Raw genomic sequence first — 26,147 nt, forward strand, 5'->3', positions numbered from 1 at the left:
CGTGGGACCAGGGGCGGCTTGGCTTGGGAAGCGGTTGAAGAAACCCAGCAGATGGTACAAGCTTGAACATAGGCACACACGTCCACCCGAACTGAGGGCCACCAGAAGCGACGAGGTACCAGGTCTACAGTTCGGGAAACCCCAGGATGGCAGGCGAGCTTGGAAGCATGGCAGAAGGTGAGGACTTCCGATCGGGCTTCTGGTGGAACGAAAAGCTGCCCGGGAGGTCCTCCACCAGGATCCGGATGTCTGTCCAAAGCCTCCCGGATGACTCTCTCAACATCCCAGGTAAGGGCCCCCATGACCATGGAACGAGGCAGAATTGGGTCTGACGTGGAGGGAGGATCCGTGAGTTTGAACTGGCGTTCTTGGTTCCGAGTCGGTAGGGAAGGTTGAAATTGAAGCGTCAAAAAACCAAGGACCACCTGGACTAATGGGAATTGAGACTTTGGCTGATTTGATGCATTCCAGGTTTTTGTGATCTGTCCAAACATTGAATGGAACTGCGGCCCCCTCCAGCCAGTGTCTCCATTCTGCCAGAGCCTCCTTAACCGCCAGGAGTTCCCAACATCATAGTTCCTCTCCGCAGGGGTCAGCTGGCGGGAGAAGAAAGCACATGGATAGAGTTTGTTGTCTGTGGCAGACCGCTGAGACAGGACAGCACCAATACCGGAATCAGAGGCATCAACTTCCACTACAAACTGGCCAACCGGATCAGGTTGGAGCAAGATAGGGGCTGTGGCGAACCGGTGTTTAAGGTCTTGGATGGCTTTGTCAGTTGAGGCGGACCACTGAAATGGGACCACAGGAAAAGTGAGTGCTGTGAGAGGTGAGGCAACAATACTGAAGTTTCGAATGAATCTGTGATAAAAAATAGGCAAAACCAAGAAACTGTTTTAACTGTTTTCTGGAGGTCAGAACTGGCCATTGAGTTACAGCTGTGACTTTACCGGGATCTGGCTTGACTGAGTTGGGAGAAATAATGAAACCAAGGAAGGGAATAGTAAACTGATGGAATTCACATTTCTGGGCCTTCACAAACAACCGGTTCTCCAACAACCGCTGGAGTACTAGACGCACGTCCTTGATGTGTTCACAGAGAGTCTGAGAAAAAATGAAGATATTGTCGAGATAGACAAAAACAAACCGGTTGAGGAAGTCTCGAAGGACATCATTGACTAGAGCTTGGAAGGTGGCAGGAGCGTTTGTGAGACCGAAATCAGATATTTAAAATGTCCGAGAGGAGTGTTGAAGGCAGTCTTCCACTCATCACCCTCCCTGACCCGCAGAGCCGGCCCAAGGCATACGCCAACTACGCGGTCGCTTAGGGCCTCCACGCCACCAGGGGGCCCCGAGAGCACCGATACGTTGTGATAAAAAAGTAAATACGAGGGCTGTCAATAAAGTAACGGTCCTTTTTATTTTTTTCAAAAACTATATGGATTTCATTCATATGTTTTTACGTCAGACATGCTTGAACCCTTGTGCGCATGCGTGAGTTTTTCCACGCCTGTCGGTGACGTCATTCGCCTGTGAGCACTCCTTGTGGGAGGAGTTATCCAGCCCCTCGTCGGAATTCCTTTGTCTGAGAAGTTGCTGAGAGACTGGCGCGTTGTTTGATCAAACTTTTTTCTAAACCTGTGAGACACATCGAAGTGGACACGGTTCGAAAAATTAAGCTGGTTTTCAGTGAAAATTTTAACGGCTGATGAGAGATTTTGAGGTGATTCTGTCGCTTTAAGGACTTTTCACGGTGCGAGACGGTGCGCACAGGCGAATGACGTCACCGACAGGCGTGGAAAAACTCACGCATGCGCACGAGGGTTCAAGCATGTCTGACGTAAAAACATATGAATGAAATCCATATAGTTTTTGAAAAAAATAAAAAGGACCATTACTTTATTGACAGCCCTCGTATATACATGAAATTAAAATAATATTGAATAATTTAAACAAAATTGTATTACACTCGAAAAAAATAAATTCATTTTGACAAAATACCAATACTAGGTTAATTGATCCCTCCTGTTGGCTGCTGCCACCGTTGGGCAAATTTAGATGCACCGCTTGGGTCAGGTGGTCGATGACTAATCGTGAGGAATGAAGTGAGTGCAAGTCATGTCTCAGAAAAGAAATTATCCCTCTGGAGCGGAGAAAAGAAAAACATGTCCATAGGCTACACCAGTGTAGCCTATGGAATAATGAGGCATCTGGTGCTGTTGGGGAAAAAACACCTTCCTACAAAAATAACCTTTACTCAAAACATAGAAAATCTCAGGTTTCGCCTCGTGAGTCCGTGGGCAGTGCAAATAGAATACACAGACAACGATAATTTAAATTCAAGTTATTCCTACCAGGTTTATTAAAACAGCAGAGCAGATCAGTCATCAAAAATCATTCATCTTTGCGCAAAAATGGGTTCAGAATGCATACACATCTTTAATGCCACAAAAACCTTTACCCACAGCATGTGCAGCAAAAAGAACACTCTTCTTTCAAAAACAGAGTTTTTTTAAGCTTGCAGTTCAGAAATCTGTCCGGGCGGGGCTCCCACTCCCGCACGTCAATCTGTCCGGGCGGGGCGCTCAGTCCCACACGTCCTCAGTCTCATGTAAATATGTAACTCCATGAAGTCCATAAAGCAGGCATTGTTAATTCTTAATGTCCAACGTTGTGATGGGAACTGATTTGATAAGTGCCCTGGGTGCAGAGATTGCCAGTACATACACCCCCAGTTTCTGACTTTTGCGGCAAAGTGTAACTAATTAATTAAAAAATCACTGTTTTCTTGTTTTCAGCTCCATATGAGAACAGGTCCATGTGTTCAGTTTAGTGGCGTTAATGTCTCTACAGACACTTTCAAGGTTGCCTCCCCGATAACACATAATCCAGTCATTGTTCTTCCCTGTGGAAACAAAGTTCTTTCACAGTCAAAATATCAAATCACTCACATTTTACAGAATGCAGAAGCAGCAATTAATTTTGAACAATACAGTCATTCAACTGTTCATTATTGATCAGCATAGTTCAAACATAAATGTGCAAACCATTTGATTACAAACAGAGGCAACAATATTATTTGCAGTACACATCTTGACCTCATGACCTTTGAACATATCATGAAACATCATGTCAGGCATTAGTCATGACTTTATTAAAATGGTCAATGTCTGACATGTTTTAAACCAACATGTTACACCCTACTTAAGCATATGTTATTTATGAAAACGTTAAACCAAAAAACTTTACTGATTTGAGAGTCAACACACCTGTCAGCAGTTCAACATGTTCAATACAATTCATCATAAGCACATATTTCAATCATTAATCAAACCGTATAATACTGTATCATTTCAAAACCATCATAAATCGGTTGAACACCTATCAAAGCATAGGCATACACATTTTCATTCATTTGACATCATGATAAAACCCTTAAACACATTATGGCACAAGTATACACTCTATTCAACTTCATTCATTCAATACAATATCTAGTTCATTTAAACCTGCATGGTGTACATACTTCTAAACATTTGTTACTTTTTGTAAATAATGAACACAAACCCTTTTATTCAGTTTGGTAACTTTTAGCATTGTTAGCATGCAAAGATAATTATGAGTAAAATAGCATATATTTTCATTTATTCTTTACAGTGCTGAGGTGATGGTAGGGGGGCCCCCAAATGAAATTCTGCTTAAGGCCCCATAAAGGCTTGGGCCGGCCCTGCTGACCCGGACCAGGTGATAGGCGTTTCTGAGGTCTAATTTGGAAAAAAATGAGGCCTCCTGCAGGGGGCTGAATGCAGACTCTAATAGGGGGAGTGGGTACTGATTGCGGACCGTTATGGCATTCAGCCCCCGGAAATCAATGCAGGGGCGCAGGGTACCATCCTTCTTCCTGACAAAGAAGAAGCCTGCCCCCAGTGGGGATGACAAGTGACATATCAGCCCAGCACAGAAGGAGTGCCGGATATAGGTCTCCACTGCCTCACGTTCCCGGCGTGACAGATTGTAGAGCCAAGTGACCAGATACTTGGCACCCGGAAGTAAGTCAATAGCGCAGTCATAAGGACAGTACGGGGGGAGTGACAGAGCACGATCCTTGCTGAACACCTCAGCAAGATCGTGATACTTGTGATGGGGACTACAGACAGATCAGGGGGTGAAGTGACCTCCTCCCTGACCTCAAAACTGGGCGGAATGGAAGATCGATGACACTCACGGTGGCAGGCCTTGCTCCACTGTGTGACAGACCCAGTTGGCCAATCAATCCGGGGATTGTGTTTGATAACCCAGGGATGACCTAAAACTAAGGGGGACGTAGAAGAAAACACAAAGAACTGGATTGTCTCCCAGTGGTTCCCAGATACCACTAAACTGACCGGTTCGGTTTGATGTGTTGTGGCAGGAAGAGGAGCCCCATCTAAAGCATGCACTGAAAGGGGCGTGTCCAGTGCCACCACCGGGATGCAAGAATTGATTGCAACCTTGCGATCCAAAGAAATTCCCTTCTGCCCCAGTATCAATTAGTGCAGGAATAGATAAGGAACGGTCATTAAACAAAAGAGTACCCGGGATTTTGGTGCATCCGGATTGAACACCCATGAATGTTATCTGGCTCATCCTTAGCCTGGAGTCTAAGGATGAGCGTTGGTTTTTGGCCACACGGGACAAGAACTGTGGATGTGACCAGCGGCAGCACAATGCTAGTCACATGCTAGTCTGTGTGCCCGAGCTGTGCCTCGCCTCGATGGAGGAGTTTCATTCATCCAGGAACAGTTTAGTGGGAAATCCACACTTTGTGTGCGCTGTGGTGTGGATCACAGTGCAATGTCGGAGGTTACAAATGGGCTGATTTTCGATTATGACTCAGGCATTCTCACACTTGTCTTTACCGAGGGACTGGAAGTATGGAAGCACATTGTACGGAAGTGATTACACACACACACACACACACACACACACACACACACACACACACACACACACACACACACACACACACACACACACACACACACACACACACAATAAATAAATAAAAAATAGCTTGATGTCATAATTATGAGATCCTGATGTAATTGCGACATCAGTAGTCAATTTTTTTTCCAGTGAATGCAATATGCTTCCGTACTAGATAATTCTTTGTTGTACTTTATTTGATCTCTGTTATTGTTAGTATGGTGTAAGCAGGTCAAAAGTGCCAAAGGGAGTTTTTCCTTATAGTGTTGTCTACATGCTTGCTCGGGGGTGGGTGGGTGGAGTGGAAAGGTTAGACCTTACCCTAGTGAAACAAACTTTGTGGTGTAGTGGATCATAAAAAGGATCTCAACTTGTTAGAGAGTAGAAAATACAATGAGTGTAGTGTATACATGGAGCAGTTTGGGAGAATAGGCCAGAAATGTGTCTTTTGATGTCAAAAAATGTCAACATCCACATCTCAAACATCTGCAGGTGTATTTTGAGTTTATTTGTTCAAAAACGTGTTCCTGAATCTCCTTTAATCTCTCAGTGGCTGTCTGCAGCTCCACAAAGGACAGGCTGCTTTATCTGTGACATTTTGGTGACATTTCATGTTTCCACTCCAAGGACATTTAAGTTACCTGAAATGAAAGAATGGCAGGATGGATCGTGGTTCTTCTGCTTCTTAAGAGGTCTGCTGTTCTTCTGGTGGTTAGTTTTCAAATCATATGTACTCTTCTTAAAGTTCACCCTTGGGTGTCATAAACAACAGATGATGATGTTTAGTTCACGTTCAGACCATGAAGCAGTCCTGTTTTCTGCATTTGGTGGGGGTGGTCTTAAAGTATGAGCAGGTAGAAGAGAAGCAGAATGTATGATGCAATGTCAACTCTCTACCAATGGCAGTAGCCCACTAGAGGGCGTTAGAGTACGGTCACCGTCAGAATGATTTTTCTTTTAATTGGGAATTTGTTTCGTGTCTCAAAAAACAAAAAACAACCAAAACAAAACCCAAACACACCAACTCACATGCAACAGCAGCGTAGGTTTGAGTTTGGTGGATGGGTTTCAATCATCACTCCCTTCTAATGCCTACCTGACATTTGAGGTAGTTCTGATTAAATACACCCATTTTCTCCCTGATTGGAACCCACAGGTGGATGCTGGAGTGGAGGTGGGATGGAGTAAAAAGCTAAGAAATCACGTGCACATAAAGTATTCACACTCTTTGCTCAATACTTTGTTGATGCAATTTTGGCAGCAATTACAACCTCAAGTCTTCTGGAATATGATGCCACAAACTTGGTGCACCTATCTTTGGGCAGGTTTACCTATTCCTCTTTGTAGCACCTCTCAAGCTCCCTCAGGTTAGATGGAGAGCGTCGGTGCACAGACATTTTCAGATCTCTTCCAGAGATGTTCAAGCAGATTCAGGTCTGGGCTCCGGCTAGGCCACTCAAGGACATTCACAGAGTTGTCCTGAAGCCACTCCTTTGATATCTTGGCTGTGTGCTTAGGGTCATTGTCCTGCTGAACGATGAACCGCTTCTCCAGTCTAAGGTCAAGAGCGCTCTGGAGTAGGTTTTCATCCAGGATGCCTCTGTACATTGTTGCATTCATCTTTCCCTCAATGCTGACTAGTCTCTCAGTTCCTGCTGCTGAAAAACATCCCCACAGCATGATGTTGATACTACTATGCTTCACTGTAGGGATGGTGCCTGGTTTCCTCCAAACATGACGCCTGGCATTCATGCCAAAGAGTTCAATCTTTGTCTCATCAGACCAGAGAATTGTGTTTCTTATGGTCTGAGAGACCTTCAGGTGACTTTTGGAAAACTCCAGGTGGGCTGCCATGTGCCTTTTACTAAGGAGTGGCTTCCGTCTAGCCACTCTACCATACAGGCCTGATTGGTGGATTGCTGCAGAAATGGTTGTCCTTCTGGAAGGTTCTCCTGTCTCCACAGAGGAATGCTGGAGCTCTGATAGTGACCATCAGGTTCTTGGTCACCTCCCTGACTAAGGCCCTTCTCCACTGATCGGTCAGTTTAGACGGGTGACCAGCTCTAGGAAGAGTCCTGTGGTGGATCCAAACCTTTTCCATTGGGACCTTCAAAGCAGCAGAAATGTTTCTGTACCCTTCTGCAGATTTGTGCCTCGAGACAATTCCCTTGACTTCATGCTTGGTTTGTGCTCTGATGTGCACTGTCAGCTGTGGGACCTTATATGTAGACAGGTGTGTGTCTTTCCAAATCATGTCCAATCAACTGAATTTACCCCAGGTGGACTCCAATTAAACTGTAGAAACATCTCAAGGATGATCAGTGGAAACAGGATGCACCTGAGCTCAATTTGTAGCTTCATAGCAAAGACTGTGAATACTTCTGTACGTGTGATTTCTTACTTTTTTATTTTTAATAAAGTTGCAAAATTCTAAAAAAAAACAAAACCTTTTCCAAATTGTCATTATGTGTACAATTTTGAGGAAAAAATTAATTTTATCCATTTTGAAATAAGGCTGTAACAAAATGTAGAAAAAGTGAAGCACCATGAATACTTTCTGGATGCACTTTATATTGATCATAGATGTGAGTTGGGGTGTGAATGAATTTGTCTATATGTGTCGCCCCTGCAACAAGACTGGTGGCCTGTCCAGGGTGTACCCGCCTATGGATCAGTGACCACTGAGATAAGCTACACTCCCTGACCCCTAACTGAAATAAGCAGGAATGATAGAAGGACACAATAAGATCCAAAACATACAGTTTTGATGGACTGGACAACTTGGATTCTCTTCTCTACTGGAATCAGTTCTTGATTGCCATCCCTTCTCAACTGTATAGGTCACATCTGCAGGTGGTCTACAGCTCTGCCATAGTTATTGTTCTCCTTTTTTGCACATGCTTTCATTTTTTGCAGGCACATTTGTCTTTCCCTGGCCTCAGGTGCTGGCTCGGGGTGCTTCTCCACCTCGTATAATCACCAATGAGATCCTCCTGGGACTTGTGGTCAGTGCAGATCTCATTTCCCTCTTGCATGCATCTTTATCAGGGAGCTGAAGGCAGGCAGTCATTCTTTTGGCAGATAACAGAATATCTTGTGGGATGAGATCATCCTCAATGTCGTGGACATGGCTTAGCCAATATATTCTGCATGGTGTTATTTAGCCGTATGTTATTTATATAGCGCCAAATCACAACAAACAGTTGCCCCAAGGCACTTTATATTGTAAGGTAAAAGCCATACAATAATTACAGAAAAACCCCAACAGTCAAATCGACCCCCTATGAGCAAGCACTTGGCGACAGTGGGAAGGAAAAACTCCCTTTTAACAGGAAGAAACCTCCAGCAGAACCAGGCTCAGGGAGGGGCAGTCTTCTGCTGGGACTGGTTGGGGCTGAGGGGAGAGAATCAGGAAAAAGACATGCTGTGGAAGAGAGCAGAGATCAATCACTAATGATTAAAAGTAATTAATGCACTGTTTCTTTCTCTTTTTGCTCTGTATGCACCACTCTGCATTTAATCATTAGTGATCGATCTCTGCTCCCCTCCACAGCATGTCTTTTTTCTGGTTCTCTCCCTCAGCCCCAACCAGTCCCAGCAGAAGACTGCCCCTCCCTGAGCCTGGTTCTGCTGGAGGTTTCTTTGTGTTAAAAGGGAGTTTTTCCTTCCCACTGTAGCCAAGTGCTTGCTCACAGGGGGTCGTTTTGACCGTTGGGGTTTTACATAATTATTGTATGGCCTTGCCTTGCAATATAAAGTGCCTTGGGGCAACTGTTTGTTGTGATTTGGCGCTATATAAAAAAAAATTGATTGATTGATTGATTGAAAAGCAGAGTGGTGCATACAGAGCAAAAAGAGGTGAATAAAAAGAAACACTGGGTGCATCATGGGAACCCTCCAGCAGTCTAAGTCTATAGCAGCATAACTAAGGGATGGTTCAGGGTCACCTGATTCAGCCCTAACTATAAGCTTTTTCAAAAAGGAAAGTTTTAAGCCTAATCTTAAAAGTAGAGAGGGTGTCTGTCTCCCTAATCCGAATTGGGAGCTGGTTCCACAGGAGAGGAGCCTGAAAGCTGAAGGCTCTGCCTCCCATTCTACTCTTACAAACCCTAGGAACTACAAGTAAGCCTGCAGTCTGAGAGTGAAGCGCTCTACTGGGGTGATATGGTACTAAGAGGTCCCTAAGATAAGATGGGACCTGATTATTCAAAACCTTATAAGTAAGAAGAAGAATTTTAAATTATATTCTGGAATTAACAGGAAGCCAATGAAGAGAGGCCAATATGGGTGAAATATGCTCTCTCCTTCTAGTCCCCGTCAGTACTCTAGCTGCAGCATTTTGAATTAACTGAAGGCTTTTCAGGGAACTTTTAGGACAACCTGATAATAATGAATTACAGTAGTCCAGCCTAGAGGAAATAAATGCATGAATTAGTTTTTCAGCATCACTCTGAGACAAGACCTTTCTAATTTTAGAGATATTGCGCAAATGCAAAAAAGCAGTCCTACATATTTGCTTAATATGCGCATTGAAGGACATATCCTGATCAAAAATGACTCCAAGATTTCTCACAGTATTACTGGAGGTCAGGGTAATGTCATCCAGAGTAAGGATCTGTTTAGACACCATGTTTCTAAGATTTGTGGGGCCAAGTACAATAACTTCAGTTTTATCTGAATTTAAAAGCAGGAAATTAGAGGTCATCCATGTCTTTATGTCTGAAAGACATTCCTGCAGTTTAACTAATTGGTGTGTGTCCTCTGGTTTCATGGATAGATAAAGCTGGGTATCATCTGCATAACAATGAAAATTTAAGCAATGCTTTCTAATAACACTGCCTAAGGGAAGCATGTATAAAGTGAATAAAATTGGTCCTAGCACAGAACCTTGTGGAACTCCATAATTAACCTTAGTCTGTGAAGACGACTCCCCATTTACATGAACAAATTGTAATCTATTAGATAAATATGATTCAAACCACTGCAGCGCAGTGCCTTAATACCTATGGCATGCTCTAATCTCTGTAATAAAATTTTATGGTCAACAGTATCAAAAGCTGCACTGAGGTCTAACAGGACAAGCACAGAGATGAGTCCACTGTCTGAGGCCATAAGAAGATCATTTGTAACCTTCACTAATGCTGTTTCTGTACTATGATGAATTCTGAAACCTGACTGAAACTCTTCAAATAGACCATTCCTCTGCAGATGATCAGTTAGCTGTTTTACAAATGCCCTTTCAAGAAGTTTTGAGAGAAAAGGAAGGTTGGAGATTGGCCTATAATTAGCTAAGATAGCTGGGTCAAGTGATGGCTTTTTAAGTAATGGTTTAATTACTGCCACCTTAAAAGCCTGTGGTACATAGCCAACTAATAAAGATAGATTGATCATATTTAAGATCAAAGCATTAACTAATGGTAGGGCTTCCTTGAGCAGCCTGGTAGGAATGGGGTCTAATAGACATGTTGATGGTTTGGAGGAAGTAACTAATGAAAATAACTCAGAACAATCGGAGAGAAAGAGTCTAACCAAATACCAGCATTACTGAAGGCACCTGAACATAAAGATATGTCTTTGGGATGGTTATGAATATTTTTTTCTTTAATAGTTAAAATTTTATTTGCAAAGAAAGTCATGAAGTCATTACTAGTTAAAGTTAAAGGAATACTCGGCTCAATAGAGCTCTGAGCAACAGACTCTTTTTCCAGGCTAAATGAAGATCTTCTAAATTAGTGAGACGCCATTTGTTGTGTGGGCTGCCAGAAGAGGAGGTACTGCTGGCCCACCACCAGAGGGCGCCCTGCCTGAAGTGCGGGCTTCAGGCACGAGAGGGCGCTGCCACCACGGACAGAACCGGGAGTGACAGCTGTCACGCATCAACTCATGACAGCTGTCACCCATCTTCATTTCATCACTCCATAAAAGCCGGATGTCATCTCCACCTCGCTGCCGAGATATCATCTACCTGTGAAGGTAATTCTCTGCTAAACTGAAAACACTGACTAATAGTCTGAACTTCTTTGCAGCCGTTTTCCTGTAAGTGTTTCCTTATCTGTGGGATTGGCGTTTGGTGTGATCAGCGACGGCTTCGCTTCACACCCCAACCAGATAAGTGGTTAGACAGGAGCTGCACGTGTGTGTGATTAGAGGTGGAGGTGACTTTCCACCTTCTGACTGTTTTTGTTACTGGGTGTGCACACACCCACATCTCACTGTTTGTGCTCCTCGCCAGCAGTACCAGATCCGACAGTCGGGGATGGTGATCACCTGGGAATTCGGGACTTGGCGGCTCCAGTATTCACCAGGTTCTGTGGCGGTGGAAATCGTGTGGTTCCGGCTCTTCTCAGGACAGGCGTCTTCTATCCTCGAGCCTGCCCACACGTCACCTTGGTGTATTGACTGCTGTCAGATTCTGTGATTGTCTGTATAATCGTTGTGCACATTCACAACATTAAATTGTTACCTTTTGGCTCATCTATTGACCGTTCATTTGCGCCCCCTGTTGGGGGTTGTGGGTCCGTGTCACTACACTTTCCCCAACAGGATATCTCGGCCAACGTCATGGATCCCGAGGGGCGTCAACCATCTGTTGGACAACCAATGGAAGAGCAGGGTGCACAGGCGTCGGCTGGAGGCGTGATTGGTGAGTTGCAGCATATCCTCACCGCCTTTACCGCTCGGATGGACCTGATGACTGAGCAAAACGTCATCCTTAATCGCAGGATGGAGGCTCTCACCGCGCAGGTGGAAGCACGCGCTCAGGGCACTGCTGCAGCTCCTCCTCCTGCCGACCCAGTGCCGAATACAGACATTCCACTGGTCATTCAACGACCCCCCCCACCATCCCCTGAAGCATACATAAGCCCCCCAGAGCCGTACGGAGGTGGTGTGGAGACGTGCGCGGACTTTCTTATGCAGTGTTCGCTCGTCTTTGCACAGCGTCCCCTGATGTACGCGTCTGACGCCAGTAAGCTGGCTTACGTGATTAATTTGCTTCGAGGTGAGGCACACGCTTGGGCTACAGCGCTTTGGGAACAAGGTTCACGGCTCCTTGCCTCTTATACTGGGTTTGTGAGGGAGCTCAGAACTGTTTTTGATCACCCCAACAGAGGCGAAACCGCGTCTACCATGCTGCTGTCAATGAGACAGGGGCGTTGGAACGCAGCCGAATATGCAGTCGACTTCCGCATCACGGCTGCGAGATCCGGCTGGAATATGACTGTGCTCCATGCCGCCTTCATAAACGGACTGTCGTCGGCCCTGAAGGAGCACCTGGTGGCTAAGGAGGAACCGTGGGATTTGGCTTAGCTTATCGATTTGGTTATACGATTGGACAATCGGTTAGAAGAACGCCGACGGGAGCGAGGCGAAGGGCGTGGTCAGGCACAAGCCGTCCCTCTTCCTCCCGGGTCCGAAAGAGAGCCGTCTTCCACACGCTCCACAGCCACAGCGCTCCGTGTGGCTACAGCTCCCCCTGCTGACGATGCTAGGGACACGAGCAGGGCCACATTCAGACAGAGGAGGCTGGTCCGTGGGGAGTGCTTTGTCTGCGGCTCGAGTGAGCATCAGCAGAGAGTCTGCCCCAAACGGTCAAAACACAAACGCCCGCCCTTAGAGACTGGGCTGAGGGGGGGTCAAAACATTCACGTGGGTCATACACATCTTTCAACAGGACTCCCAGTTACAATCCTGAGCGGGGATTTAACCCTTCAAGCCCCAGCACTGGTGGACACGGGGTCAGAAGGGAATCTGCTGGATAGCAGATGGGCAAGGGAGGTAGGGCTCCCTCTGGTGGCGCTTTCTTCGCCAGTGAAGGTGCGAGCAATAGATGGCACTCTTCTCCATTTTATCACACACACGACACTACCTGTAACCCTGGTAGTGTCTGGGAATCACCGGGAGGAGATTGAGTTTTTTGTAACTCCTTCTACCTCCCGTGTGATTTTGGGCTTCCCATGGATGATTAAACACAATCCCCGGATTGATTGGCCGTCTGGGGTTGTGGCTCAGTGGAGCGAAACCTGCCACCGGAATTGTTTAGGATCCTCGGTTCTACCCGGTGTAAATGCTAAGGAGGAGGTCAAAGTCCCTCCCAATCTGACGGCGGTGCCGGTTGAGTACCACGATCTTGCTGACGTCTTCAGCAAGGATCTGGTGCTCACCCTTCCCCCGCACCATCCGTACGATTGTGCCATTGATTTGGTCCCGGGCGTTGAGTTCCCGTCCAGCAGGCTGTACAATCCCTCACGCCCCGAGTGCGAATCAATGGAGACCTACATCCGGGACTCATTAGCTGCTGGGTTGATCCGGAATTCCACCTCCCCAATGGGTGCAGGTTTCTTTTTTGTGGGCAAGAAAGATGGCGGACTCCGTCCATGCATTGATTACAGGGGGCTGAACGACATAACGGTTCATAATCGATACCCTTTACCCCTGTTGGATTCAGTGTTCACGCCCCTGCATGGAGCCCAAATTTTCACCAAACTGGACCTCAGGAATGCGTACCACCTGGTTCGGATCCGGAAGGGAGACAAATGGAAGACGGCATTCAACACCCCATTAGGGCATTTTGAGTACCTGGTCATGCCGTTCGGCCTCACTAACGCCCCCGCGATGTTCCAAGCTTTGGTTAATGACGTCTTGCGGGACTTCCTGCACCGATTCGTCTTCGTATATCTGGATGACATACTCATCTTTTCCCCGGACTCTGAGACTCATGTCTAGCATGTACGTCAGGTCCTGCAGCGGTTGTTGGAGAACCGGCTGTTTGTGAAGGGTGAGAAGTGTGAGTTTCACCACACCTCTTTGTCCTTCCTGGGGTTCATCATCTCCTCCAACTCCGTCGCCCCTGATCTGGCCAAGGTTGCGGCGGTGAGAGATTGGCCCCAACCAACAAGCCGTAGGAAGCTGCAACAGTTCCTCGGCTTTGCAAATTTCTACAGGAGGTTCATTAAGGGCTACAGTCAGGTAGTTAGCCCCCTGACAGCCCTGACCTCTCCAAAAGTCCCCTTCACCTGGTCGGATCGGTGCGAAGCCACGTTCAAGGAGTTTAAACGCCGGTTCTCGTCTGCACCAGTTCTGCACCCTAGCTGCCAGTTCGTGGTTGAAGTGGACGCCTCTGACTCAGGGATAGGAGCCATGCTATCCCAGAGCGGAGAGACCGATAAGGTTCTTCACCCGTGTGCCTACTTTTCTCGCAGGTTGACCCCAGCTGAATGGAACTATGACGTCGGCAATCGAGAACTCCTTGCCGTGAAAGAGGCTCTTGAGGAGTGGAGACACCTGTTGGAGGGAGCGTCTGTGCCGTTCACGGTTTTCACTGACCATCGGAACCTGGAGTATATCAGGAGCGCCAAGCGGCTGAACCCCAGGCAAGCCCGCTGGTCACTGTTCTTCGGGCGTTTTGACTTCCGAATCACCTATCGCCCCGGGACCAAGAACCAGAGATCGGATGCCTTGTCCTGGGTGCATGAAGATGAGGTCAAGACTGAGCTGTCGGATCCACCGGAGCCCATCATTCCGGAGTCCACTATCGTGGCCACCCTCACCTGGGACGTGGAGAAGACCGTCCGGGAGGCCCTGGCACGGAGCCCGGACCCCGGAACTGGACCAAAGAACCGTTTATACATCCCACCAGAGGCCAGAGCTGCAGTCTTGGACTTCTGTCACGGGTCCAAGCTCTCCTGTCATCCAGGGGTGCGTAGGACTGTGGCAGTTGTCCGGCAGCGCTTCTGGTGGGCGTCCATGGAGGCCGACGTCCGGGAGTATGTCCAGGCCTGCACCACCTGTGCCAGGGGCAAAGCAGACCACTCCAAGACACAAGGACGTCTGCAACTGCTTCCGGTGCCTCGTCGCCCCTGGTCTCACATTGGCCTGGACTTTGTCACGGGCCTCCCGCCGTCCCAGGGCATGACGACCATCTTCACGATAGTGGACCATTTCTCCAAGGCGGCCCACTTCGTGGCCCTCCCGAAGCTCCCTACGGCCCAGGAGACAGCAGACCTCCTGGTCCACCACGTCGTACGTCTGCATGGGATACCAACTGACATTGTCTCGGACCGTGGTCCTCAGTTCTCCTCACAGGTTTGGAGGAGTTTCTGCAGAGAATTGGGGGCCAATGTGAGCCTCTCGTCCGGGTATCACCCTTAGACGAATGGACAGGCAGAGCGGGCCAACCAAGAACTTGAACAGGCCCTCCTCTGTGTTACATCCGTGCACCCGTCGGCCTGAAGTCACCATCTGGCCTGGATCGAGTACGCCCATAACAGCCAGGTGTCCTCTGCCACCGGCCTCTCCCCATTTGAGGTGTGTCTGGGGTACCAGCCCCCATTGTTCCCCGTAGTGGAGGGAGAGGTCGGTGTGCCCTCGGTCCAGGCCCACCTGCGAAGATGCCGTCGGGTGTGGCGCACTGCCGTTCTGCCTTGTTGAAGGCCCGGACGAGGGCTAAGGCCCATGCAGACCGCTGGCGTTCCCCGGCCCCTGCTTACCAGCCCAGGCAGGAGGTGTGGCTTTCAACGAAGGACATCCCCCTCCAAGTGGACTCACCCAAACTCAAGGACAGGTATATCGGTCCATTCAAGATCCTCAAAGTCCTCAGTCCGGCCGCAGTGAAGGTCCAGCTCCCAGCTTCACTGCGGGTCCACCCGGTTTTTCATGTTTCCCGGATCAAGCCACACCACACCTCACCCCTCTGTGCTCCCGGACCGGCGCCGCCTCCTGCCCGGATCATCGATGGGGAGCCTGCATGGACGGTTCGCAGGCTCCTGGACGTCCGTCGGAAGGGCCGGGGGTTTCAGTATCTGGTGGACTGGGAGGGGTATGGACCTGAAGAACGCTCCTGGGTGAAGAGGAGCTTCATCCTGGACCCGGACCTCCTGGCCGACTTCTACCGACGTCACCCGGACAAGCCTGGTCGGGCGCCAGGAGGCGCCCGTTGAGGGGGGGGTCCTGTTGTGTGGGCTGCCAGAAGAGGAGGTACTGCTGGCCCACCACCAGAGGGCGCCCTGCCTGAAGTGCGGGCTTTAGGCACGAGAGGGCGCTGCCGCCACGGACACAACCGGGAGTGACAGCTGTCACGCATCAACTCATGACAGCTGTCACCCATCTTCATTTCATCACTCCATAAAAGCCGGATGTCATCTCCACCTCGCTGCCGAGATATCATCTACCTGTGAAGGTAATTCTCTGCTAAACTGAAAACACTGACTAATAGTCTGAACTTCTTTGCAGCCATTTTCCTGTAAGTGTTTCCTTATCTGTGGGATTGGCGTTTGGTGTGATCAGCGACAGCTTCGCTTCACACCCCAACCAGATAAGTGGTTAGACAGGAGCTGCACGTGTGTGTGATTAGAGGTGGAGGTGACTTTCCACCTTCTGACTGTTTGTTACTGGGTGTGCACACACCCACATCTCACTGTTTGTACTCCTCGCCAGCAGTACCAGATCCGACAGTCCGGGACGGTGATCACCTGGGAATTCGGGACTTGGCGGCTCCAGTATTCACCAGGTTCTGTGGCGGTGGAAATCGTGTGGTTCCGGCTCTTCTCAGGACAGACGTCTTCTATCCTCGAGCCTGCCCACACGTCACCTTGGTGTATTGACTGCTGTCAGATTCTGTGATTGTCTGTATAATCGTTGTGCACATTCACAGCATTAAATTGTTACCTTTTGGCTCATCTATTGACCGTTCATTTGCGCCCCCTGTTGTGGGTCCGTGTCACTACACTTTCCCCAACACCATTTCCTCTCCAACTTACGGGTTATCTGCTTTAAGCTGCGAGTTTGTGAGTTATACCACGGAGCCAAGCATTTCTGATTTAAGGCTCTCTTTTTCAGAGGAGCTACAGCATCCAAAGTTGTGCTCAATGAGGATGTAAAGCTATTGACGAGATACTCTATCTCACTCTCAGAGTTTAGGTAGCTACTCTGCACTGTGTTGGTATATGGCATTGAAGAAAATAACAAAGAAGGAATCATATCCTTAAACCTAGCTACAGCGCTTTCAGAAAGACTTCTACTGTAATGAAACTTATTCCCCACTGCTGGGTAGTCCATTAAAGAAATGTAAATGTTATTAAGAAATGATCAGACAACAGGGGGATTTCAGGGAATACTGTTAAGTCTTCAATTTCTATGCCATATGTCAGAACAAGATCTAAAGTGCAGTTAAAATGGTGGGTGGGCTCATTTACATTTTGAGCGAAGCCAACTGAATCTAATAATAGATTAAATGCAGTGTTGAGGCTGTCATTCTCAGCATCTATGTGGATGTTAAAATCACCCACTATAATTATCTTATCTGAGCTAAGCACTAAGTCAGACAAATGGTCTGAAAATTCACAGAGAAACTCACAGTAACGACCAGGTGGACGATAGATAATAACAAATAAAACTGGTTTTTGGGACTTCCAATTTGGATGGACATGCATATTGGATTTGGATGCATATTCATCCAAGAAATGTGTTACATTTCAAACTATCATTAATTTTACTTCATTCTGCTCATTTGCTTGCCTTGGTCAAATCAAAGGTGACTAACTTTTTTTTTTCTTAAACCGGTAACAATACCAGGCAGTCACTGAATTAATTATTTTTTTGCTAATTATTTGGTGAAGGAGAAGGGATCCAGCTTTCCAACAACAATATTTAAATTCAGCAGGTCAAATTACAAATTACATACATTACATAAGTTGTATTTTGTCATCCATATACATAGCGCCACACTTCTGACAAATTGATGAAGCGGGCGGCCATTTTGTTTCATGCAAATTAGGGGTGAAGGAGTAAACATACCGCTTCAATTTCAAACTATTTTTATTTATATAGCGCCAAATCACAACAAAATTGCCTCAAGGCACTTCACACAAGTAAGGTCTAGAAATAGAAGTTTTATTTTCTCTTCTAATGCAAACAGACATTTGAAAAGCTTCATGAAATGAGCGGCCCTAATAGAGCGCTTCGCTCTCAGACTGCAGGCTTACTTGTAGTTCCTAGGGTTTGTAAGAGTAGAATGGGAGGCAGAGCCTTCAGCTTTCAGGCTCCTCTCCTGTGGAACCAGCTCCCAATTCAGATCAGGGAGACAGATACCCTCTCTACTTTTAAGATTAGGCTTAAAACTTTCCTTTTCGCTAAGGCTTATAGTTAGGGCTGGATCGGGTGACCCTGGACCATCCCTTGGTTATGCTGCTTTAGACGTAGACTGTGGGGGGGTTCCCATGATGCACTGTTTCTTTCTCTTTTTGCTCTGTATGCACCACTCTGCATTTAATCATTAGTGATCGATCACTGCCCCCCTCCACAGCATGTCTTTTTCCTGGTTCTTTCCCTCAGCCCCAACCAGTCTCAGCAGAAGACTGCCCCTCCCTGAGCCTGGTTCTGCTGGAGGTTTCTTCCTGTTAAGAGGGAGTTTTTCCTTCCCACTGTTGCCAAGTGCTTGCTCACAGGGGGTTGTTTTGACCGTTGGGGTTTTTCATAATTATTGTATGGCCTTGCCTTACAATATAAAGCGCCTTGGGGCAACTGTTTGTTGTGATTTGGCGCTATATAAAAAAAAAAGTTGATTGATTGATTGATTTTGTTTATGCAATTTAGGGGTGAAGGGGTAAAGATACAGCTTGCCAACAACAATATTTAAATTCAGCAGGTCAAATTACATAGAAATATAAGTTGTATTTTGTCATCCAAAGTAAATAGCACCACCCTTCTGACAAATATGATGAAGTGGGCAACCATTTAGTTTTATGCAAATTAGGGGAGAAGGAGTAAAGATACAGCTTAAATTTTCAATTTCAATTTATTTTTATTTATATAGCGCCAAATCACAACAAAATTGCCTCAAGGCACTTCACACAAGTAAGGTCTAGAAATAGAAGCTTTATTTTCTCTTCTAATGCAAACATAAGCAGACATTTGAAAAGTTTCATGAAATGAGCGGCCATTGAAGGGGGTGAAGGGGTAAAGATACAGCTTGCCAACAACAATATTTGAATTCAAGGTCAAAATACATAGCAAAAGATGTTTAGTTTGCTTTTATAGTACATACGAGGTCTGTCCATAAAGTATCGTACCTTTTTATTTTTATTTTAAAGTATATGGATTTGATTCATATGTTTTCACGTCAGACAAGCTTGAACCCTTGTGTGCATGTGTGAGTTTTTCCACGCCTGTCGGTGACGTCATTCGCCTGTGAGTACGCTTTGTGGAAGGAGTGGTCCCACCCCGTCGTCGGATTTTCATTGTCTGGAAATGGCGGAATGATTTGGAGTTTTTTTCCATCAGAATTTTTTCAGAAGCTGTTAGAGACTGGCACCTGGAAACTATTCGAAAAATTTATCTGGCTTTCATTGAAAAATTTTACGGGCTTCACAGAGAATAAGGTCTGGTAGTATAGCTTTAAGGACCCCTTTAACGACGTTCAGCGCGCCGCGCTCCGAGCTGTGACGACGTGGCACAAGCCAACGGACCATTTCTGAGCTGATGGCTCTGTGGATACGAGACCGTCGTGTGCTCTTTCTCTGGTTATCACAAGAGCTGGACATCAGCCATTTTCCGGCAGATTTCACTTTTAACAAGAGATTTTGTCATGGAAAGCCGCGCGGAGGCTTCGCGCGTCACGACCGATTCGCTTTGGAAGCGAGACAAAGGAACACCTCTGTTTCGGCGTGTCAGAGGACAAGTTTGGACATGTCCAGCTCTCCACAATTTCACTGATACTTACTGGACTGGTAAGCATTGAAAGCCGAGACAGACAGCTTCAGCCCATGCCCTTTATATATATATATATATATATATATATATATATATATATATATATATATATATATAAAAAGCCCTACAACAGACTGGCACCCTGTCCAGGGTGTACCCTGCCTCATGCCATTTGACTGGATAATCTCCAGCATCCCCCTGCTCCATGACCCTTGATTGCCATAAGCAGGTATGGAAAATGAATCAATGAATAAAACCTGAATACCATAACTAAGTTAACACTTTGAATGAGTGGTCTCTAAACGACGTGTTACACATTTGTCAGAAAATGGCCTTTTTGAACCTTTGCAATTGATAATTAAGACATACTCTACCCCTGGATAGAACCTCTGCTCCTTCATGGACCTCTCACATGTACAATGCATTGGATGCATTTGGCTGCACACTCAGCTGTGGGTAAATGACATCAACAGTCAACACGTCTCAGACCCAGTTCGATCTAAGATGTGCTTTCCTTCTGGAGTCTGATCGTTTGTGTTAGATGTCTTTCCACAGTTCAGTATGTGCTTGTTTCTTCAGACACATGACCCACTAGAACCAGGAGGCCTGATGTGGAATTTGGCCAAATACACTTCATTTTCTCTGGATCAGGTCCAAAACACAGTCTGGCCATGTGGTTGAAGATCCATGACCTTATCCACAGACAATCTCATCGCTCCACATTCCATTTTCAACAGATGCACTTGAAGATACTAGTGGCAACAAAAGGACCAAATCCACAGCAACTAATTACACACCTGATCAATACTGATTATCGACATCAGTGTACGAGTATATATGTATATTCATATACTCAACAAAAATATAAACGCAACACTTTTGGTTTTGCTCCCATTTTGTATGAGATGAACTCAAAGATCTAAAACTTTTTCCACATACACAATATCACCATTTCCCTCAAATATTGTTCACAAACCAGTCAAAATCTGTGATAGTGAACACTTCTCCTTTGCTGAGATAATCCATCCCACCTCACAGGTGTGCCATATCAAGATGCTGATTAGACACCATGATTAGTGCACAGGTGTGCCTTAGACTGCCCACAATAAAAGGCCACTCTGAAAGGTGCAGTTTTATCACACAGCACAATGCCACAGATGTCGCAAGATTTGAGGGAGCCTGCAGTTGGCATGCTGACAGCAGGAATGTCAACCAGAGCTGTTGCTCGTGTATTGAATGTTCATTTCTCTATCATAAGCCGTCTCCAAAGTCGTTTCAGAGAATTTGACAGTACATCCAACCAGCCTCACAGCCGCAGACCACATGTAACCACACCAGCCCAGGACCTCCACATCCAGCATGTTCACCTCCAAGATCGTCTGAGACCAGCCACTCGGACAGCTGCTGAAACAATCGGTTTGCATAACCAAAGATTTTCTGCACAAACTGTCAGAAACCATCTCTGGGAAGCTCATCTGCATGCTCGTCGTCCTCATCGGGGTCTTGACCTGACTCCAGTTCGTCGTCGTAACCGACTTGAGTGGGCAAATGCTCACATTCGCTGCCGTTTGGCACGTTGGAGAGGTGTTCTCTTCACGGATGATGCGAAGGAGATGTGTTGCACTTCATGAGGCAAATGGTGGTCACACCAGATACTGACTGGTATCCCCCCCAATAAAACAAAACTGCACCTTTCAGAGTGGCCTTTTATTGTGGGCAGTCTAAGGCACACCTGTGCACTAATCATGGTGTCTAATCAGCATCTTGATATGGCACACCTGTGAGGTGGGATGGATTATCTCAGCAAAGGAGAAGTGCTCACTATCACAGATTTCGACTGGTTTGTGAACAATATTTGAGGGAAATGGTGATATTGTGTATGTGGAAAAAGTTTTAGATCTTTGAGTTCATCTCATACAAAATGGGAGCAAAACCAAAAGTGTTGCGTTTATATTTTTGTTGAGTATATATATATATATATGTACCAAAGAATCTGTCATCAATAAACTTATGTCAGAAGACTCTAGAGGAGTCACACAGTACATTAATATGTTTGTATTTGTGCTTTTCAACCAAATATAGGAAAATAATTAAAGCTTTTAGTACTGCAACATCACTTGCTGAAATAACAGTAATTGCCTGTTAATGACGACGCAAGGACAGGACCATTAGCAACACTGACACACTGCGACTGTACCGAGTTAGTGGTATATAATGGACAAGACAATACAGTTCTAACGCCAAAGAATATCTTTAAAATCTGAAGTACTGTTCTCACTTTCATGGACTTTCATGGAGTCTCAGTCTATAATAGTGCCACCTGTGTGTGTGTGTGTGTGTGTGTGGTGTGTGTGTGTGTGTGTGTGTGTGTGTGTGTGTGTGTGTGTGTGTGTGTGTGTGTGTGTGTGTGTCTGTATGTGTGAAGATCACGATTGTTCAAGAATGTGATATTGTGTAAGATTTGATAAAATGCCAGGCTTCTCCATTGCAGTGTGTACAACAAACATTGTTTTATTACAAAATGGACAAAGACATTTCTCATTGTCCCCTTCAAAGTAATTCCCCCAAGATTAATGCACTTTTTGCATTCGGTGTTGCCACCCCAAGAAGCACTCTGCAAAGCCTTCCTTCTTGAGGTCCCTTAGACCCCTTGTAACAGTGGCCTTGATCTCTTCTTTGGAGGTGAAATGAGTTCCTTTAAGCACAGTCTTCAGTTTGGGGAGAAGTCACACAGTGTAAAATCTGGGGAATAAGGTGGGTGGTCGAAAGCTGTGATCTGTTTGTTTGCCAAGAACCTCCTCAAACTGAGTGCATTGTGGGCAGGTGCATTGTTGTGGTGGAGCAGCCACGACCTATCTCTTCACAGAGCCTGTCTGATCCGCCAAACATGGTCATGGAGACAACGGAAGACCTGCTGGTAGAAGTGCTGACTGACTGTCTGTCCCTTAGGCATGAACTCATGATGTACCAATCCATTCTGGTCAAAGAATGCAATCAGCATGACCTTGATCTTTGATTTGGGCATGCGCGCCTTCTTGGGTCTGGGCGACAATGGGGTCTTCCATTGGAGGCTCTGTCTCTTGGTTTCCTCAGTCTTTTTCAGCAAGTCTTGGCAAACAGTGACTCAGTGCTATTTTTGGTCATCTGACAAAAGCTTGGGTCCCATCTTTGCGCACACCTTCCGCATCCCCAGCTCCTGCACCAAGATGGGCCACACTGACTCTCTGTTCAGGCTGAGTTCCTCTGCTGTCATCCACACAATCAGTCTTCGATCACTTTGCACCATCTGGTTCACCCTCTCAGTGGTCTTAGCTGTCATTGCTGTGGAAGGCTGTCCTGTTTTGGGGTCATCCTCCACCTCTTCACATCCACTCTTGAAGCGTTTGTGCCGCTCAAAGACTCATGCCCATGACATAGCATCTTCTCCATAAGCCTCTTGGAGAAGTTTGAGGCATTTGGTTGGGCCCTTGCCTAATTTAACAAGGAATTTTAGATTGATCCTTTGATCCATATCTGGTGCCTCCAGTTGCGCGACTAAGGGTATAATGGTCGTGCTACACAACAGCCTGTAAAAAGAAACACGGAGTGACATATGTGAACAATATTATAGCAAAATATTGATGAGATGTTGCACAACACAATGACATAAGAAGTCAGCTGATTGACATTGTCATAACCATGGCAGTCACAGTCTCATTTCTTTTTTGTCACACCTCGTAGGTCACTGGTTAGCATCCAAGTCTCACAACCATACAGTAAGGCAGGAAACAGCAGGACCCTAAAAACTTGCACTTTTGTTCCCCATCAAAGATATCAGCATCACTAACCACCTCTGTCCTGTGACCTCATAATTTCATAAGTTCTTCCCAAGTGTCTCTTGATCTCAAAGGTCAAGTACCCAGAGAAATGGATGTCACTGTCCAGATAAGGGAATGTGTCTACAAGTTCAACACCACAGACAGATACACATTTGATGCATGAGTCCAGGAATTCATTAAAAGACTTTATCTTGGACCTGGGTCTCACACAGCTTCTCAAGTGCACCAATCAGAGGATTTTTGTGGAATCAATTCATTGATTCCACAAAAATCAGAGCATCAATCACAAAGTCAAGGTTAGCAAATCTTTCCTGGCAAACAAAAGCACCTAGGTCACTGGTTTACACAACCCTACCCACCACCCAGTCCATGCAAGTACTAAACAGAACACATCCCTGATGAACACCAGTTTTCAGTAGGGAAACTAAAAGTCTTTTCCTCTACTCTGTACAGCAGTCACAGTATCTGTGTATCAGCTGGTTATGATGTCCAGGAACTTCTTAGGGACCCCCACACATTCTCAGGATGTCCCACAGAACAGTCCAATCAACTGAATCAAACACTCAGCTGTCATTTTCATGTTCCCATTCTTTAAGGAAAATGAACTCATAAGTGCTTAAGTTGCTCTGACATTACGTACAGATCTTCTCTTGTAGTCAGAAACACAACATTCAGGCAGTTTCACTCTGACCAAATCACAAAACAGCGGGAAGCAAAATGCGCAACGGTCTGTTTAGACCCAGAAGTGCTGTGTGTCTTCACACTAAACAAGTGGTTCAGAAAAGAAAGCAATCATTCTGTAAATTAACATTTGGTGACCTGCAGAAAGGCCGGTGCAGTCCATTGAACAAAATCACTTTTGATAAATGAATGAACATCTAAGCAGAAAATAAGGCAGAGGTCTAGTGGAAACGCCAAAAAGTAAAAATATGTATGAAAAGGTCAGAGACGTGTGGTGAGCTGCAGTTCCATGGAGTTGTTCCGGTGATTTATAGTGAGGACGATGACACGCGGCAGCATCTACTGAAGGATTGCTACACAGCTCTAAACGTCTCAACAGTGATGGAGGGTTGAGGCTGAAACATTCCTCTTTACTATAAATCTCAAATGTTTGGTCTTAGAAGACAACATCCCAGATGCACTGAAAGACAGAGTTACAGTGATGGGATTAGAACGGCAACACACGGACCATGGTGTAACGCTTTGGATTAGACATGTAGTGATGTGAAATATGACTTAATGTGTGTTTCAAACCTGTAGCCAAACTGTTTTGGTGGACAAAATCCAATGATTCTAAAGGCAAGACATGAACTCCGAGGAGAAGAGTGCCTTGGCACTTGGGTACTGTCAACATTTTCCTGGACAGACTAGCTCCTCAGCGACCGGGCTGAATGGCACTTTTCTAACTAATACAAGGTCATAATCATTTTTTAAATTTCTGTTACCTGTCTATCAATTCTGTTAATTTTTAAGTGTAACTATGGTATGACTTTTGCTTCATTATTTTACTCCTTTGTGAATCCTAGGAGTGGTTAGCTTTTTGTTAGCATTTAGCTTGTGAATGGGTGAATGTGAAGCATAATTGTAAAGTGCTTTGAGCTTCTGATGCAGATGGAAAAGCGTTATATAAATGTAGTCCATTTACCTTTTCATTGCACCCTGGGCTTTCAATTTCACTTCAGTTTAATCATCTTATAATGCGCCAAATCACAACAAAAGCCACCTCAAGGCGCATCACACAGAACAATTCAATCAATCAATCAATTTTATTTATATAGCGCCAAATCACAACAAACAGTTGCCCCAAGGCACTTTATATTGTAAGGCAAGGCCATACAATAATTACGTAAAACCCCAACGGTCAAAACGACCCCCTGTCAGCAAGCACTTGGCTACAGTGGGAAGGAAAAACTCCCTTTTAACAGGAAGAAACCTCCAGCAGAACCAGGCTCAGGGAGGGGCAGTCTTCTGCTGGGACTGGTTGGGGCTGAGGGAGAGAACCAGGAAAAAGACATGCTGTGGAGGGGAGCAGAGATCAATCACTAATGATTAAATGCAGAGTGGTGCATACAGAGCAAAACGAGAAAGAAACACTCAGTGCATCATGGGAACCCCCCAGCAGTCTAGGTCTATAGCAGCATAACTAAGGGATGGTTCAGGGTCACCTGATCCAGCCCTAACTATAAGCTTTAGCAAAAAGGAAAGTTTTAAGCCTAATCTTAAAAGTAGAGAGGGTGTCTGTCTCCCTGATCTGAATTGGGAGCTGGTTCCACAGGAGTGGAGCCTGAAAGCTGAAGGCTCTGCCTCCCATTCTACTCTTACAAACCCTAGGAACTACAAGTAAGCCTGCAGTCTGAGAGCGAAGCGCTCTATTGGGGTGATATGGTACTACGAGGTCCCTAAGATAAGATGGGACCTGATTATTCAAAACCTTATAAGTAAGAAGAAGAATTTTAAATTCTATTCTAGAATTAACAGGAAGCCAATGAAGAGAGGCCAATATGGGTGAGATATGCTCTCTCCTTCTAGTCCCCGTTAGTACTCTAGCTGCAGCATTTTGAATTAACTGAAGGCTTTTCAGGGAACTTTTAGGACAACCTGATAATAATGAATTACAATAGTCCAGCCTAGAGGAAATAAATGCATGAATTAGTTTTT

This window comes from Thalassophryne amazonica, chromosome 2 (assembly GCF_902500255.1).
Source record: "Thalassophryne amazonica chromosome 2, fThaAma1.1, whole genome shotgun sequence".
Lineage (NCBI taxonomy): Eukaryota > Metazoa > Chordata > Actinopteri > Batrachoidiformes > Batrachoididae > Thalassophryne > Thalassophryne amazonica.